General features: G+C 40.5%; 1 protein-coding gene across 4 annotated transcripts in view; it reads left to right on the top strand.

The window, feature by feature from the left end:
* LOC126918375 (lachesin-like) overlaps nucleotides 1–19,446 on the top strand; it is a 227,293-nt gene that overhangs the window by 152,859 nt on the left and 54,988 nt on the right. The gene's annotated exons all lie outside the window — the stretch shown is intronic.

Below are 19,446 nucleotides of genomic sequence, written 5' to 3'. Positions count from 1 at the left end.
CTCTTCCTACGCGAAATGTGGTAAAATGCGAAATCTAGACAATATTTTTCATAAAAAAAATACTTTAACTTCTTTACTATAAAAGTTGTAGCGATTGAAATTTTGAAAAAATGTATTGTACATATAAATACTTCAAAAGTATTACCGGTTCTAATAATAAAGCAATTACTCTTTAGCGCTTGAAAATTATCGTTCACTGTAAGGATATATTACAGCCCTTTTATCGAACCCTTCAACTTTTATTTTCCCGTGAAAACAAATTAATGTTTGATGCTTCATAAGTCGTGCGTGTTTTCACGAATCAATTATTTTATATATGGAGATAGAAGCTTGGGAATTCATAACACACGTGTATTGAGACTTACACAGTGTTATCAAAACACGTGAATTCGTTGTTCAGCAACATAAAGAATTTAGGAAATGTAATTAATGAAGAAACGTTTATTTTATACGAATTTCGCAAATCTTCAAATCTCTAAAAAATGTGTCAAACATTAAAAGCCTAGGAAGTGTCAAATTCCTATAAGACCGAAAAATACTAAAAATTCTGATAATAAAAATTCTAGATCTTTTTAAAGTCTCAATACAAATAGCTATCATTTTATGTGCTGAAACAAGATCCATCGCAATGAAATTGATGGCGTTCAATTACGTGTTTAACCATGTATTTCCCTCTGTTCTGCAAGGAAAAGAAGAAAGAGGAAAGGTGAACAGAATTCTTTGAAACATTAAGACATAAAAATTTCTTAAAATTCACGACGCCGAGAGACGAAATGCATCATTGACAAAGCACAAGGAATAGAACAAAGAAATAAAATTCCTCCGGCAACTAGACCACGATAAAGCCATCATATTCCCGCCACTTAGGCACGAAGTGTATTCTGTGAATCGCGCACAATGCGAAGCCGCGGTCCTATTCGACGCGAGTTGCAATCTTAAGGACGTCCCACCTCAAACCAAATGTACACAGCGTGGTTAGGCTACCAAAGGCAAAGGAGAACGAATGAAGAAGAAGCAAAAAGGAAGAAATAAAGAAGCGAAGAAAGAGGAAAGCAAGAGTGTGGTTGCAGCGAGCATGCACGAAGATAGCCATCGTATTCTTCTTTACATAATTTCAACGTGGCAAAAAGGAAACTCGTATCTGTATTAGAAACGGAGAAGAAGAAGCGGTGAGAAGGTGGAAAGCGAGAGGATGATTGCAGACAGTAACGGAATGGAAAAAAGAAAATAAAGATAAATTGCAACTTAAATAACAGCAGGAACGAACTAAAGCACGACGAATATAGTCTACAAAGCAGAATCTTGAAAAAAGAAAGATAATATAATTATCCTGTAGACGATATATCGACTGCTACATATAGATAGAAAATAAAAGAAGAATAAGCACGAGAAAGGAAATGCGTACCTACCCAATGGAATACGTAAAAATAGTGAATAAAGTTTAATAAAGGCAATATTGCAATTTATAGTGCTCAAAGAGTAATTGAAACAGTTTTAATCCGTTAATTTACATTTATTTATCTTTAGTCTTAAAAATCCACGCTTACAATTAGATCTCAAAACTGAAACTGGCACAAAAAATTGAAAATGAACAGAATCCCCAAATAAAGTGTAACAGTGATTAAGCCTACAAGTTCAAGTCAGCAACGGAATAACGAACGAGCAAGCAAGTTGGAAGAAAAGGCGTGTAAGCAAAAGAACTGCGAAGTGAAGTACGAATCAGTGATGTAGCCAAGGACCGGCGAGTTAAATCGCGGTTACTATTGCGTTCCTCGGTGTCTTAGGGCCGAGAGAGAGGTAATTCTTCGCCGGAAATTGGATGTACCTAGGTTCCTGCTACGATCTTGCACCTGCCCTCGAGCGATAAGATCGTGCGGGATAATCGAATTTCATTGAATACGCTCCGTGCCCGCAGACCGTATAGACGATTGCATTCGCGAGCTATTGCTTCGAAATTCAAGCGATCGGGGCTATTGTCGATTGAGAGACCAGGCTGAGGAGAAGGACAAACCGGATCATCTCGAAGATGGCTAGAGGATCGTCTGTGTGTTACGGGGAAACGCTCAAAGACAGGCAGAGAAAGGGGTTTTACGATCGATCCGGTTCGACTCGTTCTGATTGTTACATCGCCACGCAAAGCGAGAAATTTACGTGGTCTCTTCGTTGGGAACGGGTAACGATCGTCCCTCCTTTTATCTTTCACGAACAAGTAAAATAGAAGAAGAACGCGAGAGGACCTCGCTTCCTATCTCTGTCTTTCCTCTTTTTTTTTTTTTTTTTTTTTTTTGATAACAGCGCGCGGTCCTCGACGCGAGTCGAAAGAACCTCGTTGCCTGGAAACGTGACCGGAGGGAAGGAAGAGGAGAGGCGCGAATTTTTGTCCGATTCGGCCATTCCAAAGGTCTTCCGCGAAATTTCATTTTGATACAATTTCAAGATAGGTCGTTACAACGAATCTTAAGGGTACTCGCGCGCGATAGAACATTTATTCTATGAGAGAAACGACGATGCTTCTTTTCGCATGAAAGCGCCACTAGAACTCTTTCTTTCGTTAATTCGCTGGCTGATAAGAAATTTCTTTCCGTATCTCTGCTGCGAGAAATTTGTGAAAGAAATTTGTTCCTGGAAGTAGGAAATTGAATATATCGAAGTTAATGTACAAAATGTGGCATGTTGGTATTGAAGCAACATCAAAGCACTTTCAGAATAATTTCGTTAGAGTTAACGAAAACCTTTGTTTAAAACGTCTTATAGACCAATCGTTTCTCGATATTTTTAATGAAGACTAACAAAAGAACCTCCAAAAGAAATTGCACGTAAGAAAACTACGATGCATCATTACACCTGCGAAAAAACATATTCTCCGAGAAAGATGGTATCTCTTGGATGATTCGCATCTTTTCTTCCGCATAATTTTTTAATTGCAACCATACTATTTGTCCTAGTTACGTGAACCATTCTGTATATTCTCGACGACTTTTCTGCGTTCCATGTAACAAACAATATAAGTTTTAAAAACTTGTATCATTTGTTCACGTGGAAAAACCTTCTCATTTTTCTCGCCGATGTCTAACTCATATCCGCCTAGATGGTTCGTTGATGTTTGATGAAACGCGTTGATAATGTTCAACATATCCTCGCTATACGTACGTACATAGCGACAGAAGTGGAAAATCAGATTAATAATCTCTGGCTTCTGAATTAAACATGCAGTGGTTCAAATTCAGCGCGTAATTCCCAATTGTGCAATAGCTGGTCATTATTGTGCAGAAAGCCTGCTTAACCGTTGCCAACACCTTCCCACCATTTTGCTTCCCCTGTTGTACAACTCTTGAATAGCAACGTGTGAATGGAAATAACTGACACATTGGCTGCGTTCACAGAGCTCTGGTTAATTGTTGGTTGATTACACACGATTTACTAGCCGCGACCAAAACAAATTCGATTGTTTAATTAGCGTGTCTTACAACGGTGAAACGATACGCGAACGAAACTCCGTTCATCGTGTAATTTATCACGTTAGTCATAGTTATCTGTCGTTTTTACTCGTCGTGAGACGATGATCGTTTAGAATATCGTATAAAATACACGAAATGAGCGTATCTGTTGCATAACTTTGACAATCGCAGGCATTTTAATCGATGATTATCTTTGATAAAGGGAAGAGTCGAAAATAATATTAATGTAAGAGTATCGTAGTAAAACATGGTTTACCTATGTAATAATAGAATGGAATTGGGTGTTATCTTATTAAGGTAGAAACACTATGGTTTTCTCTGGAGCGAGGAAAATGCTGCTTCCCGTGGACCATACTTATCCTGCGGAAACCGCAGTCTTCTCTATCTAGAATCCCTTAATGTCTTTCCTTGTAAGCTTATTTTACGTCAAAAAACAACACCGTTTAAATGGACCTTAATTCGTCAGCAATCTCTCTATTCTATTTTTGAATAAATATTTTCTTTTATTTACATTTCCAAATGACAATTTATTAAAACTCAAACGTAAAGAAGTTCTCGTATCTTATCAATTACTACGTTTATTTTATTAATCAATCTCGTGATTAATCTTTCTACATTTCAATAAAGTTCTGGTTGTAATTTAATACTTTAATCGCAATTGGTTATCCCTCAACGATTCTAAATTTTATTATTAAAAACACCTATAAAACATAAAACTGAAAGGTTGCAGTTTTCTGTTGGTTACGTATACTTTCTACAATGATACTCAAAAGACAGTAAACCTCAAAGTGTTTATTAGCCGAAAGTTATTTAGCAAGGTGGCTCGTTACTGCAGAATATTTCGGTCAAGAAAATTAAAGGGTTAGATTTACTGGGTCACCGTTCTACCCTAAATAAACGTGCCCACTAGCTATCTATCTAGACCGTTTCACTCGCAGGACTTAATTTAGATTCGTGCGGATTAACTTCTAACTTTTGACCGACTCTGCAACTAGTCTACAGCTACGAATCTTCTCACGTCACTGATCACGCTACTGATTCTTCCAATTTTTACTTGCAGCAATGCACGATAAGACAAAAGTATTGAAATATTTGCACCAACAATGAACTATTTGATCAATCTCCTTTGATCATTTTGAAGAATATATTATCCATGAGAATCACGCGTAATATACCGCGATCCAACAGTTTCATTTGACAGAAAACTAATCGATAGTGGAGAAAAAACAAGGGGTACAAGTTTCCAATAGACCTAATAGGCGATGCTAGTCGAGGCTTCGCGAGTTCCTCGCAAATTGAAGTAGCCTCGATGCATCGCGCTACCTGCATTTATCGCGGCTGTCTGCGTTAATCAAACTGATTACAACTGCCGTAAATCGCTGTCGCTGGTGGAACAATTTCGGGCCAGTTCACCTCTTCTGGGACAAATTGTACGAAGCTTTATTTTGTTCCGCGCAATTCCGCTTCCATTCCTGGAGTATCGCATGTAACAATCGCTTTGTAATTGCTTATGACGATACATGGAAGAACTTATGAGAACATAACTAGTTCCGCCGCTATTCCAAATTTTCATAGTTGGAAGGTTAAAATTTATATATTAAGAGAATTTCGAGGAATAGATCTTAATATGTCATAAATGTCTTATGTACTTTACTATTCACGCATTACAATACTTTGGTCTTATTATAATAGTATGTGAATTTTATCAAATTTTATACGAATTAATGATTTTTTTTATTCGGTAGAATATTACAGCCAATTCTTACAAAGAATTTTTAGTAATTACGATGCCGCGTTTCCATGACATATCTTTTTTTTCTCTGGCTCTTGTTCGAGCTAGTCCTAACAATTCCCTGACTGTTGAATTTGGAGTTAGGGGGGGAGGGTCATTGCCCCTAGCGCTATCCCCCCTTCTAGTCGCGGTCCGTTGGGACGGCGATGAAGCGGCTCTAGGCCGTCTGACCGCCATCCCCCTCCATCGCGTTATCTTATTAGGGTGAGAGTTTCTCTTTCTCTCCCTTTCTGCTCGCTCCTTTGCAAGCATAACTCGCTCGCAGAAGAGGCGGACAACTTCATATTCCTGTGTCCCGCTCAGCATCGCTTCTACGATCGCCGAGGGGGTCAATCTCTCGCCTATGACGTGCCGCAGGGTGTAGCGGGACAGCTCCCGCGCCGGACAATACTCCAGCGTGTGCTGCGCCGTGTCCCTGCTCTCCCCGCAGTGATGACAGATATCCGTCGTCTCTAGTCCGATTTTCATCAGGTACTTGCCGAACACGCTGTGCCCCGTGAGCACCCGCGTCACCCTGTAGGTTAGAGGCAGGCCGCGGCGGCTTCTCCATGTCTCCCTCCGCGCCTCGATGTTCGCCTCCCTCGTTGATCAGCTGAGACCGCCACTGGTCCCACGCGACCTCCTCGGCGGTTCCTAGATCGTTTAGGGCCGTCTGCTCGATCGAATCCTCTGCCGGATCCCATGCTCTCATGGGGGTGTATCTTCTCTTGAGCGCCAGTACCCGAAGCTCCCACGGGGCAGACGCGGCCAGAATGGTCACCGACGCGTGGAACACCGTTCAGTATCCCCTTACGATTCTAATGGCGGTTACCGTGTGCAGCCTTCTGAGGAGCAGGATGCTGCGACGACTCGCCATCAGATCGTCCGCCTATACCGGGGCTCCGTACATCACTCGGGACCAAACGACGCCCTCGTATAGTCGGCGCACCGCGACTCCCGCCCCGCCGATGTTCGGCAACAGGCTGCACAAAGCATTGGCAGCCACCGACACCTTCGGAATCAGGGAGTCGAAGTGCGACTCGAACGTCCACTGGCTGTCGATGAGGAGACTCAGGTATTTCATCCGCGATCCCACCCCGACGGTTTCACCTGTCATGTTTATGCTCAGACCGGGCGGAGAAATCCCTCGCCTGTTCTTGACGTAGAACCAGATGGCCTCTGACTTCGCAGAGGAGACCCTGAGGCCCAGTCCACGCACAGCACGAATCGCGCAGGTCGTTGCAATTTCGCCGATGCGCAACGTCTCGTGCCATCCGCGACATCCGATCAAGACCAGAATGTTGTCCGCGTAGCACACCATGGCCGCGCCCGGAGGCAGCGGGCAACGCAGTACCTTGTCGTACGCGATGATCCATAGGATCGGTCCCAACACCGAGCCCTGCGGAACGCCGCGCTCAACGGGCCGCCTTTCTTCCCTTTCCCTGCTGGCGTAGCATACCCATCTGTCGTCGAGGTACGCGCGGATCAGCCGAACGAAGTAGTATTCTCGTCTTTGGTAACGGGTGCTTTCCTGGGCACAAATTTATCACCATACAGTACCCGGGCACCCCTAGGGCCATAGGGGTTGGGGTTATGCCCAACCAGCGTACAAGGCATCCAGTAACCTTGTTACGATTAGCTTGCTGGATTAGCTAAGCCTGGCAGGGGCTGTCGCTCGTCTCAGGTTGAACGGGGCGCTTTCTAAGCCCTTCTGTCTCTCCAGAACGGTTCCGGAACAAGTGGGACGCTGCTCACCCGCCGAAGGCCATTCGGGGGGAGCCAAGTACCCCTTAAATCAGCCTTCTTGCCAGCATCTTGGCCATCAACTATTGCCACGAGTCCAAACCCATAATTGGCCGAGCTGAGGGGTCGCTACTCCCTCCGGGCTTTTACTCGACCCCCGTGGTACCATCCTTAGTCATTGGTGGGACTATCGTGTGGATGTACGGCCACGTCACCTCCGCCGACGACCTGCTAACCTTGCTCGGTAGTTCCAGATGGGACTCACGTAAGCGGGGGCCTCAAGGTACAAAGTACATGGGAAGTTATCCCGACGGTCCCATCCTTGGTTTCAGGATCGTGGATGTGTTACTACCCAAGACCACGTAGAGAGAGTGTAATTGTAATTGAGAGTGTAACCGTACTTAAACGCCTTACACTCCCGGCGACCTTCCCTGCGGTGTACATAGAAGACTCACGTAAACGGGACGCTTGTCCCGACGGTCTTCCCTGGATTCGGGAACGTGGGTTTGCCAACCCCCATAGACTCACATAAGCAAGTCCTTCCTGCGGGAAACCGAACGAGGTAGCTGGGAACCTCGAAGTGCTCCAGGGCCATTATCTTGTCCCACGATATGGAGTTAAACGCGTTGACAATGTCCAGAGAGACCGCCAGCGCCACGACATCCCAGGAAACCATGTCCTCCATGTCAATCGTCGAGCGTCCCTTCCGGAAGCCGTACTGGCTTTCGTGCCAACCGAAGCTTCGTGCTGGCTTTCATGCCAAGCTCGAGGAGCTTGCCGATCTCATCCAGCAGGCATATCGGCCGGTACGCCGACGGCGAAATCGTCGGTCGGCCCTCTTTACGGAGCAAGACCAGCCTCGTCGTCCGCCATGCCCGGGGGTAGACTCCCTCTTTCAGACATCTCGTGTAGGGGCGCCGAAGTTTGGGAGTCATGACCCTCATCACTTGTTCCCAGACCCGCCCCGGGATTCCATCCGGGCCCGGCGCCACGTCGCGAGAGATCATTCTTCTGGTCGCCTTCCACAGCTCTTCCTCCGTGACTTCCCAGCCATCTGTCCATTCTACCGTCCATGTTGTTTTCCACGACTATTCTGCCGCACTGTCCTCTTGCGGGGGGAAAAGCGTCCCGATGATCTACTGCAGCAGCGCAGGTTCCATCTCCGTCGCTACCAGAAGGCCCTTCGCGCGAAGTTTTCGTGTCACCGTCCTGTATGGTTTTCCCTATGGATCGGACTCGACTGTTTCGACCAGTTCGAACCAGGCACGGTCCTTCGCGATCTTAATCTCCTTTTGTAACGAGCGCCGTAGCACACGGTACGCTCGGTAGCGCAGGGAGACTTCTTCCTCGTCGCGTCGTCGCCAGCGGTGGATGGCATAATATCTAACCTTATGGAAGGGCTACTTCTTTTAGTACATATCTTAATGGATTAAAGTATCTTCTCCAGTGGTCTGCTCTATTTAGAAGCTGGATGACTAGAGGATTGTAGTGCTTAGTCAAGCGTATATTGTAGCTGTTACTAAATTTCAAAATTTCTTCTTTAACTGTTGGTATTTTTAAATCTCTGTGTATGGTTTCATCGGTTTACGTACCGAGGGGCATTACAGATAAGCCTGAGCGTTCGATTGAAATCACTCAATGGATCTCAATGTTAGAGTTGAATTTCTGCACCCCACAGTTGAATCCCGTAGATTCATACAGGTTTTAGAATGATTTTGTATAAAATGATTTTGCTTTCTAGACTTAATTTCAAACGCTAGCCTATGAGCCAGTAGAACTGTCTTACTTTAAGTAGAACTTACTTATTTCCAAGTTAATCTTTTGTTTAATTGCATTCCTAGATACTTTACTATATCCATGGCTGGAATTATTGTGTTGTTTAGCATTATCAGTGGACATGTGCATTTGTTTAAGGTGAACGTAACATGCGTTGATTTGCCTTCATTTGTGTTAATACGTTATGTATGGCAACATTTTCAATTTTATCCAAGTGCTCCTAGAGGACTGGCGAAGCTACTTCGGAGTTTTTCATCCGCTGCTAAGACTGCAGTATCGTCAACGAATGTAGCTCTATTGACATTGGCCGAAGTGAGTAGGTCTGTCGTATAGATAAAGTATAAGATTGGTCCAAGTATACTGTCTTGTGGTACTCCAGCCTCGGTAGGAAAAACTGCAGTTGTAGCATATAAAAATCTAATCTTAAATTGTCTGTTATTTAGGTAAGAATGCATGATTAAATAGTATTGACGAGACAACATTTTTTTGAGCTTGTAGTAATCCAGAATGTCTTGCCTTATCGAAAGCCTGTTTAATGTCGAAGAATACTTCTGAGTAATATTTTTTATTTTCCAATTCCCGGCTAATATTATGTGTAATACGGTATATCTGTTCAATTGTTTAATGCTGTTTTCGGAACCCAAATTAATGATTTGGAGTCGTCACTGTATCATCCAGTATGGTACGTAGGCGTTTGCTTAACTGTTTTTCGGAGAGTTTGGATAGGCTCAATAGTAAGCTGAATGGTTGGTATGATACTACTTTCGTTCGAGAATGATTGTAATGATTGACAGTTTCCACGAGGATGGATAATAACCAAAAATGGATGATTACGTTAAAAATGTATGTCATGAGTGCTATCCCCTTTTTTGGTAATTCTTTGATCACCTTATCGCTGATCATGTCGTGTCCTAGGGTCTTCATAGAGTTAAGGTTTTTGTCAATCATTGCACTGACTTCCTGGGAAGAAAAGAACTTGATAGGGAAAGAGGCTTGGCTTGACAATTGAAGATGTTTAAATATCTCGGTTTCACACGAAGTGAATTTAGGAAGAAACAGTTTGAATACCGCAGCTAGATGAGAAGCGAATAGGTTGGCTCTGTCTATGGGACACCTTGACCAATCACCACGTGGAGAGCTAAGGGAAGGAATTATCTGCCGTGATCTGGTGAGTCTGTTCAGAACTTTCCAGAGAGAGTAGTTTGTAACGGATGTGGAAGTCAGCTTCTCTCGATATATTTGAAAACACTCATTTCTGAACTTTTGTGGAAATTTTCTGGTTGCGTTGTTTAGTTTCCGTTTGTCTTCTATTTTGTTTTCTTCAAGTTTGTCTACTTCAGAGTGTCTGCTACCTTGCCATAACCTTCGCAACTTTCTTTTATCTTCGATTTTTTTCTTTATAGCGTTTGGATACTTGTGTTGGGTTATATACTCCAACTTTGGAGTAGAAGAGCGACACGCATTTATTATGTTGTTCGTCAGATACTCAACTGCTGCATCTATACCCTCTTTTGTTTTTAGTGGTTTGATTTTGAAATGTTGAAGGATTCCCTAAAGTGAGACTGGTTAATTGGTTTGTTATAGATTCAGATAACAGGTTAATTTTCAATAATTGTAGAGCCGACTGTTACAATAACTGGTGAGTGATCTGAGGACAACTCTAGAGAAGAATTAACTTGAATGTACCTCGGAGATATGTTTTTGTTTATGAAGAAGTCAAGTAATTTGTTTGTGTCCGTAGGCCAGTACGTGGGCTCACCTGTACTAACGTAATTTAATTTATTTGATAAAATACTTTTGTATAGTAATCTATCTTTTGAAGTGATGTTTCTATTGCCCCAGTGAATACGCTTAGCGTTAAAATCGCCTCCTGCTATAAATCTGTGACCTAGACTTTAAAAAAAATGATCAGAATCCTCTTTTAATAGACTGTGCCTCGAAGAACAATACATAGCAGGTATTTCAAACGGACTATGCCAATCTTGAATCATAATGTTAGTTGCTTGGAGATGATTCTTCTTGTATGGTAGAAGTTCGTAGTGTTTACTATTAGATTTTATAATAATACCTGATCCGCTATGTGACCTGCCGCTGAGGTGTCGAGAGTGATAAGTATTATAAATTAATTTTTGTCCGTAAAATGAGTTTCAAAAATAAGCATTATGTCTATTTTTTGGCAGTTTAGAAAGATTTCTAGGTCGTTTTTATGTCGAGCCAGACCGTTAGCGTTCCGATACGTATCGACTTCATTATTTTGTATTGTAGCGGCACATGAATCATAGGACGAGACGGATCGAGAGCGACTCATGTTCTTGTTGTGCCTCGGAACAAAGTCACCGTTATAGGCAACCGTCGATCTAAGACAAATTCAAATTTTCCGACTCTCCCCCGACCAATATAAATAAACGGACGCGATCGCGAGCGAGGCAAAATATACCGAGTACCTACGGAATTATCGATCAATATCTACGAGTCGATTTTTCCGCGAGCGATCATACTCTATTTTTGCGAATTTATTTGTACGAGCGTCTCTCGACGGTATTTATATTTATTATATTTATTCAAAATATACTTGACGGGTTGTAGCAGCAATTTCTCGTATTCCAAATTATTAATCCTCGCTCAATCCACTACAGCATTAAGCGTCATTTTGTTTATTACACTAACGTTAACAGAGGCAGCGGGTTATTGATCCGTTCTGTTTGTTTCTCAATTAGTTTCTCTAGCCCGTAAAAAATTTCTGTAGTTTGTTATTTTGTTGAAAATTTCGTTATTTTGTTCATTACTAGCGTTAGCGGGGCCAGCAGGTTATTGATCTGTTCTGTTTGTTTCTCAATTAGTTTCTCTAGCCCGTAAAGGATTTCTGTAGTTTGTGCATTAACTGTTTGGCTGTTATCGATGTTATCATGTGGCCGTTTATTGCTCGTATTTCCTAGAATCGCCCAGGTATAGAATACGGATGAAGAGGCAAGTCTTAAATGATTTATTATTTCGTTATCCGGAGAAATAGTATTAGGATTCGGATTGTATTTAGGTCTAAATTCAAGGTACATTTTTCTATGGAGCACTTTATGAGTTGGACAACCTTTATAATTTTTTGGATGATTACCTCAGCAAAGGACGCATTTCGGAGGAATGGATTACAATATCTTTCGGTACGACCGTATCTTTGACATCTCTTGTACTGCACTATCTTTCTTTTTTTTATGTAGTAGTTCGAAGTTTATTATGTGCTTCACAATTTTGTCAATGTTGTAAATGATTTAATTATTTGACTTTGCTCGAGATCTATGAGAAACAAGGACATTGGATTTCGTGTAGCTCTGTGTTTTATATCGCTGATATTAGTTATTTCGTGTCCGTGCTGTATAAGTTCTTCCTTTAATCCGTCTAGGTCTGCTGAGTGATGTAAGTTGCGTAGGATTACACAAAAAGGTCTGTCCTCTCTTAATTGAAACAGTGTGAAAGTTAGCATTCAGCATTTTTAGAAATTTTATTATTTTTCTATATGAATCAGGGTTACTCGGTATTATCTTAACCTGGTCATTGTTTACTTTTAATTTGAATTCGTCTGTATTGACAATTATCAACGTTTCCGTCATTATTTGTATGTCTATGACATCATCAAGGTGGGTTGGAAGAGATGGGGATTCCTTCTGTAATAGTTAACTTTCAGGTATATCCATCAGGTGTATCTAATAATACAAATCTATTGGAGGTTATTATTACATTTATCTTAGGATCTTCTTTGGATTTTGCATTCCTTTTTATATCTTTTTTCCCTTCTGGACTTCCTCTATGCTTATTTCTAGACAATTCTTTGGATGAGCCGTACTTCTGCCATGAAAGTGGCAGATCATTTGATTGATGGATCGAGGAATGTCCTGGTTGTATGTTCGAAGCCATCTCCAAACCAGATAACACCAATTATAGTGAAAATCGATATCAACGATCGAGCAGTTTCATACACTACTCTTCGTTTTCACTTCGAGATACATAGCTACAGTTGTCCTTTTCTAACGGTATTATTCGCTTACTGTTTGTAAACTGGCGAAGGATTATAGCAGACGTCTGTACGACTACGAATTAATGATGAATTAGTAATTAGAAGCAGCATATATTGACCCGTTTATAAGCGAACATTTTACACACATCCGTCCTATTGCTTAAAGTTGCCTCTCTAAATATAAGACACTTTTTTTCCTTCGCAACAGCATTAGTGACAAATAAACGAATGAAAAACGATCGTCTAGTACACGCGGTCTCCGTGAGAGAAAACGACGTCTGTTCGGGAAAGTTTCGCAAGGTCGATGCTATTAACGAGATTCCTGATACCGGTGACGCACCAGTAACGACTGCTATAGTGGAAGTTGATACTAAAAAGCGACGGATAGTTTGTACACAAATTCCGAGGCGACTCGGTTCAACTTCTTCTATGAATTTGAAACTCGGCTCGAATGGAATTCTTCGTTGAACAGGCGTTCAAATTCGCTGAAAGGAATGGAATTCGACCACTTTCCAAAACTTAAAATATGGATTTAATTGAAGTTTACTCCACTCCCCTCCGGTGACTATGTATGAGTTGACTAAACTTTCATCGACCAGTGGGATATTTATCGAGGAGAAACGCGATTCTGATGACAGATCGATCGAAAGAAGCTTATGCATATTTTAAAGTATACCTACTCTGCAAATATTATTTTAAGATATATCCGACGACTCCTTTGAATTTAAATCTCGTATTAAAATTCCAACGTTATTGGATTCTATTCTTACTTTGAACTACGTTTAAAATACGAAACATTGTAACCTGCAATTTTTCTTTCCCAGAGAACAAGTATTCTAACGTTAAGATAATAAATCTAAAGATATCCTTTGTGTAAATTATATTACCATAAACAATACAATGGCTTCAAAAAAAGTATTTACGCATACCTTTATTTTCCAATGAAATACTTTTTTATCAGCTTTCGCGTTTCATTTTTATAGTATGAAATTTTTGTAGCGAATCCCATACAGATAGGAGAAATCATAGTAATGGTTTGAATCAGTAATGAAAAATTGTCGTTTTTATTGTCCACGCGCCAATCTGAAATTTCGACTCTTGTTTCCATAGATAAGAACTTTACGCGCATACCTCTTACTGCAGTATTGGATTTCTGTCGCCTTTACCTACCACTACCTCCCCTTACACGTTAAACTGCAGTTTACGATTTCTGCTTTACATCCTTTTTACGTCGCGCACTTTTTAGTCGGACTATTGTGATTTATGATCGCGTTATCGTCCGTAACATCACGACCAATGAATTCCTTCCATGGATACGATCGGTCGAAGCATTCTTGCCATGTGCGTATGCTAGTCCAAATGGAATCGTATTATTCGATTAAAACGAGCAATCTTGTATCTCCATTGGACAAACAGAAATTATGGTTATGCCGGTAGATCACGTTGGAATTAACGATTTTGAAATTGCTTATGCTGCTCGATTCGAATTTTTGAGATTGAAGCTTTAACGTTGAATGTACTAACGTCGGTGTAGGTGTAGTAACATACGAAATTTGAGCAGCACAGCATTTTTTATGGATTGTTAACTTTCAAACGAACCGCATATAAAAATATTAATATTTCTGCAACTTTTCAAGGATTACGACATGCACATTTGCAAAATTCAAAATTCTTATCCTCAGTTTATCTTTTAAACCTACGTTGACAAGATTTTGCCATCTTTGACCTAAATTTAATATTGTATAATCGCGCAGCGTGGCAAGCATTTGTCAGTCACTGAAGGGGCAGCAACGAAGACGATATGAAATTTACATTATTCCCAGGGATTATTTGCGTCAAAACGTAGCGGATGGACGCCGGAAACTCGGTGGTTACTGGTAGTTTCACAAGCGACGAGTACATCTTTAAACTGTCCATCAATATTGAACGAAGAAACCGTCGTACCAATCGTCTATTCACGCCGCGACGCCGGCTTGGTAGAGATGCAGCGAAGCGCGAAGGTTACAGTATTACCATGGAAGTACGAAGATCTGTCCTTTGGCCTAGAAGCAGAGGGAATTCTGCTTTCTATGGGAGCCATCCCCGCGAAACCACAGCCTGCTCCCTTAGCCAGTCAACCTAGAAACCTATTACAGGATTTCCTAGCGTTTTGCCGCAGCACGACAAGCGTATTTCGCTCCACAGTATTCCCAACTGGACATCTTTAAACGATTCGCTGTTTTAACACGTTCTACACAGCGCTGCCACCCGTTACGCTTGAATTCGTCCCTTGTCGACGATTTAAAGCAAATTTTACATTTTACATGTTCCATATAATTGGCAGTATTACAAATTTATCCCTTTTCCCGGCTATGTCCTCTCTTTCTCAAATGAAATAATTAAATTCTTTGTGACAGTGAAAGAAGATTCTAGAAGAATCATTCTATATTAAATCAACGTCTTTTTCGAAATAAGATTAAATCTTTTTGTATCCCAATTTCATTCTTATCTCGGAAAACTTTCGATATCTTTATATATGAAATTTTAATATAAAATTACACGAATCAATAACGATTCTTTCGTTTTACCTTCAAACTGAAGGAATTTGCTAACGATAGAAAACAGTCTTACAACAGGGTACAATCTTTAAATTCTGAAGAATCTGTAAGTTAATAATTCCTTGGTTTAGTCAACATTCATACGAGACAATAAATAGACTAGGGAGAACCGGCGTAGTCGTTAATACGAGTTAAGAAAGATTTATCGGAGGTTACCAGTAACTTTTGATATTATAGCGTTAATACTCATCATGAAGATCGGCTACCATCGGAGAAACCACATAAAGCGGCTTGACCAGCCGACCTGAAAACCTATTAGGGCATCCCAATGTTTCGCCTTACAGGCTTACTTCATCGCCACAATCGCATCAAGGGACACACCTTCAGCCGAAATCCTAAGCTATTAGCCGGGATTTCTCTTTCCTCCAATTTAAATGATTTATTTCGCGGCGAGCCGACCTATCTCCGACCAAATACCATCCTAGCCCTCTAACATTTTCAGAGAATGCCAGCGCTGGCGATATTTCGCCCTGTCGTTGCTGGCCCTTCTACAATTACCTTTCTTCCTTCCTTCCCTTCTTCCTTCCTTCGATAAAGATCAAATTGAATTGGCAAATTGATAGAGTTTTGTTTACACCCAGACTCGCAAAAGTACTCGGATATTGGAAAATGCCGATTATGAATATATTATGCGTATTATACGAAACGTTTTGAAATGTAATTGGTATTGTAACGAAACCTAATTGTCGCAATTTTATTGATGGAGCATGGAATAAATCTAAACACGTGCATTTGCACATAGAAGCTACAAGATATTCAATGCAAGTATACACTTCGCAGAGGTCACAAAAATATTTAAGCTCGGAATAACTTTCTGCCAAAAAAAGATTCAATCCGTTGTTCCTGGCAATTCGATTGTGAAAACGCGCGTTTATTGCCTCGGTGTATGTACATCTTTATTCGCGTTTTTTGGATATCATCGTACTTTCAACCTGGCCAATTACAGAATTGGATTTCGTTCAGCTCATTAATCTAAACATCGGACCGAAACGACGGTTCCGCAATCGAGCTAAATGAATATTCGAACGAACAACGGTACGTGTCGAGATATAAAGATTGATTTACGAGTGCCGCAAGTCTGTAGTTGAAACGAAAAAAGTTTTAATTCCCGCCATGGTGTATTAAATAATTCTGTCCGTATCGACGCGATGCCCTCAGCGTCGAAATTGTTCGTACCGTGATAGCTTTCATCGAAACACAGTTATTTTCCCACCTTGAATAGCTTTCGAATACCTCTGAACAAGTTTCCTATTTAAATAGACTCTTCCAAATAAACATTTCCTTTCGAACAGATTTTCCAAACGCTTTTAAAGTGTATCGGTTAATTAATTACGCTTAATTAATGTACAATAGGTAAAATGAATCCCAAACCGATTCACGCGATACGTTCATATTGCAGGAAGGTTGTGATTAATTATTTCGTTGATGGAAATTTAATGAATTCTTGGCTGATACGAATTAAAACTTGTTTGTTAATTAATGTCCGTTTGACAGTGTTTCTGATTCTACAACAAAGGTAATTATTCGGATTGACGTTGCGTTTCGTTAAATTTATATTTTAGTCCATCTTTGTAAACAATTAAATTTAAATGTATAACAAACAATACGATTTAAAAACATGGTTGGAAATTTGATTTTTAAATATTTTCTTGAATTTATGTCCTAATATTGGTAGAAGGCAACAATAGATTATTCTACGAGCTGCCAGTGAAGGGAATGTATTTTCCTCTCACTAGGGAATCAAAGGGTTCTCACTTCATTCTATCGTAAACCTACAAGTCCCAAGGGCACGCGAGAAACTGCAGATTTGTTTCCGTGTTATGCACGACGTGGTCTTCACCGAGTTGTGGTTTAGTTCGTAAGGTAATCGATATATGCTATCGTAATACAGTTCAATTTTGATTTTAATCTAATTTGCCCTTTTCGAACTTGGCTTTCTAACTCGAGCAACCTCCTGACACCTTGAAAACTTTATCATGCTTTTGCGAGTCTCTCCTCTACAACTAAACAGACTCGATACCACGTTTTATACTTCTATTAGCAAGGTATAAGATTTATATAATTTACATTTGCAAATTTCAAAAATAATTATTTATTTGACAGATAGTTTGAGAAATTTGTAAATCGAATTACTTTTTACGCCATCTTCTATTTGAAGATCGTAGGAGAAATATGATAATTGTACGCTTTTGTTGATTATTTTCTTTTAATCTCACATTATGATTGAACGAGAGAATTTTAATGACGCAATTAAACATAGAAACATCCTGTTAGATTCAAAGACGTAAGTTTTTAAAAAATAATTTACAGGTCGCTGAATAATTATCAAGACAAGCAATATTTTGATACTATAATGTTCGGTATTTTGAAAATTTTGAAGGGAATGAAAGATCGTATATTTCGCTTCCAAACCAAATAAAGAAACGATTATGGTAATACGGGACCAGGCGACATACTGAACATACTGAATTTTAATGCTGATTCTTTATGAAAAATAATGTGACCTATCGCGTTACGTCCCTGCAATTTCAGATACAAAATTCACGTTGCAAAAATAGTTTCAGTTCCACCACCAAAAATTTCATCCTATTACCTGAGCACCTACATCTCTTCACAACTCTATGAAATCCTCTCTCAGCAATTCCAGTGCCTAACCCGATTCATCCCCAATGCATCTGGATCACGATGATATGTTGCGATAACATCGCTGGTCGAAACCTTCTTACGTCGAAAACAGATCGGAAATCCGTTTGACGAAACAAGAGTCTCGCAGACGTCGCTGGTCCACTTTTCCCGACTTATCTTGGAAATATATGTATGATTAAGCAAGTGGTCCGAGACACGAGGAGTATTTTGTAGCAGCTTCTTCCTCAAAATGCAGGAACAAACGTAACCTACTCCGGTCAAAAGAACTGGCCGGCGCGGAAAGAGGATGACTGTTAAGACCTAAGCAGCTCACAGAAAGCTGCTTACGATATTCGGAACGATAGACGCGCTACGCCGTGAGTTACCTTCCGCTCCTTTTAAATGACAGGACCATCAACCATGCCAGCATTTCATTATCATAAGTTATGCGGCCTCGACGATGGCTAATGGCCACCACAAAAAGACGAACACCAGGAAATATCTCGTAAGGCGATTGTAACCGGCATAATACATCGGCATGCAATCTCTGTTGCTTCTAACCATCCCGCTTCCGTCCTACGACCTTTGCTCTGTCTCTGTCTCTCTCTCTCTCTCTCTCTCTCTCTCTCTCTCTTTCTCTCTTATTATTAGAGAGGAGACTGTACCGTGGCGCAATTGTGCAGAATGAATATGATCCAGCTGCGTTTCACCGGGAAAATGACTCTTACGCGTGTGACACGGTTTCGAGCAACTTCGTAACAAATGCTCGTCTTATATTTAATTCGACCTCGAGTCTTGCGTTGTATCGCGAGCTTCTGTCAGTGGTAGTGCGAGCAAAGTTGACGCAGATTTGAAAGTCTGTTGGAAATGAGGAATATACTGGTAGAAATTTGAAATTACGATTGCGCGATTTCGTATCGCGATGGAGCGTACTTTGCGTTCTTGTAGTTTGCGTGACGCGTGTGTGCTATAGCAAGATTCATGGATGAGAAGGTGACGAACACGGTGAAATTTAAAGAAAAGTTGTATGTTTGGTGATTAATAGTTTTTGGATATAGTTGATTTTTTAATACGTAGATTAATATAATAGAAATTATGATCTGCGAATTAATAGGAAAGTATGACTATTAGAATAAAAGAATTTCGAAATAGCAGTACACTCGTTTATTCTTATAGCGATTTTTTTATGTAATATCTTTTTCCATTGTTCCTTTTGCTTTATTCTTCTCGGTGGCCAGAAATCTTTTGACCAGAATGAGAGATGGTGTTATAAAAAATGACAGTTTGTACTTGAAACAGTACCAGAACAGAGGTAAATGTGTATAAATGATATATGTATATAGGATGACATATGAATATTTCTTTTTTTTTTAAATAGCATCTCAGAGACTCGTTATATTGTTTACGGTGATATAAGTTTGCAAGGGAATTTAAATATATTCTGTTAAACACATGAAACAGGTTCTATTA

Source organism: Bombus affinis, chromosome 7 (assembly GCF_024516045.1).
Source record: "Bombus affinis isolate iyBomAffi1 chromosome 7, iyBomAffi1.2, whole genome shotgun sequence".
Lineage (NCBI taxonomy): Eukaryota > Metazoa > Arthropoda > Insecta > Hymenoptera > Apidae > Bombus > Bombus affinis.
This window is presented reverse-complemented; position numbering and strand designations above follow the sequence as displayed.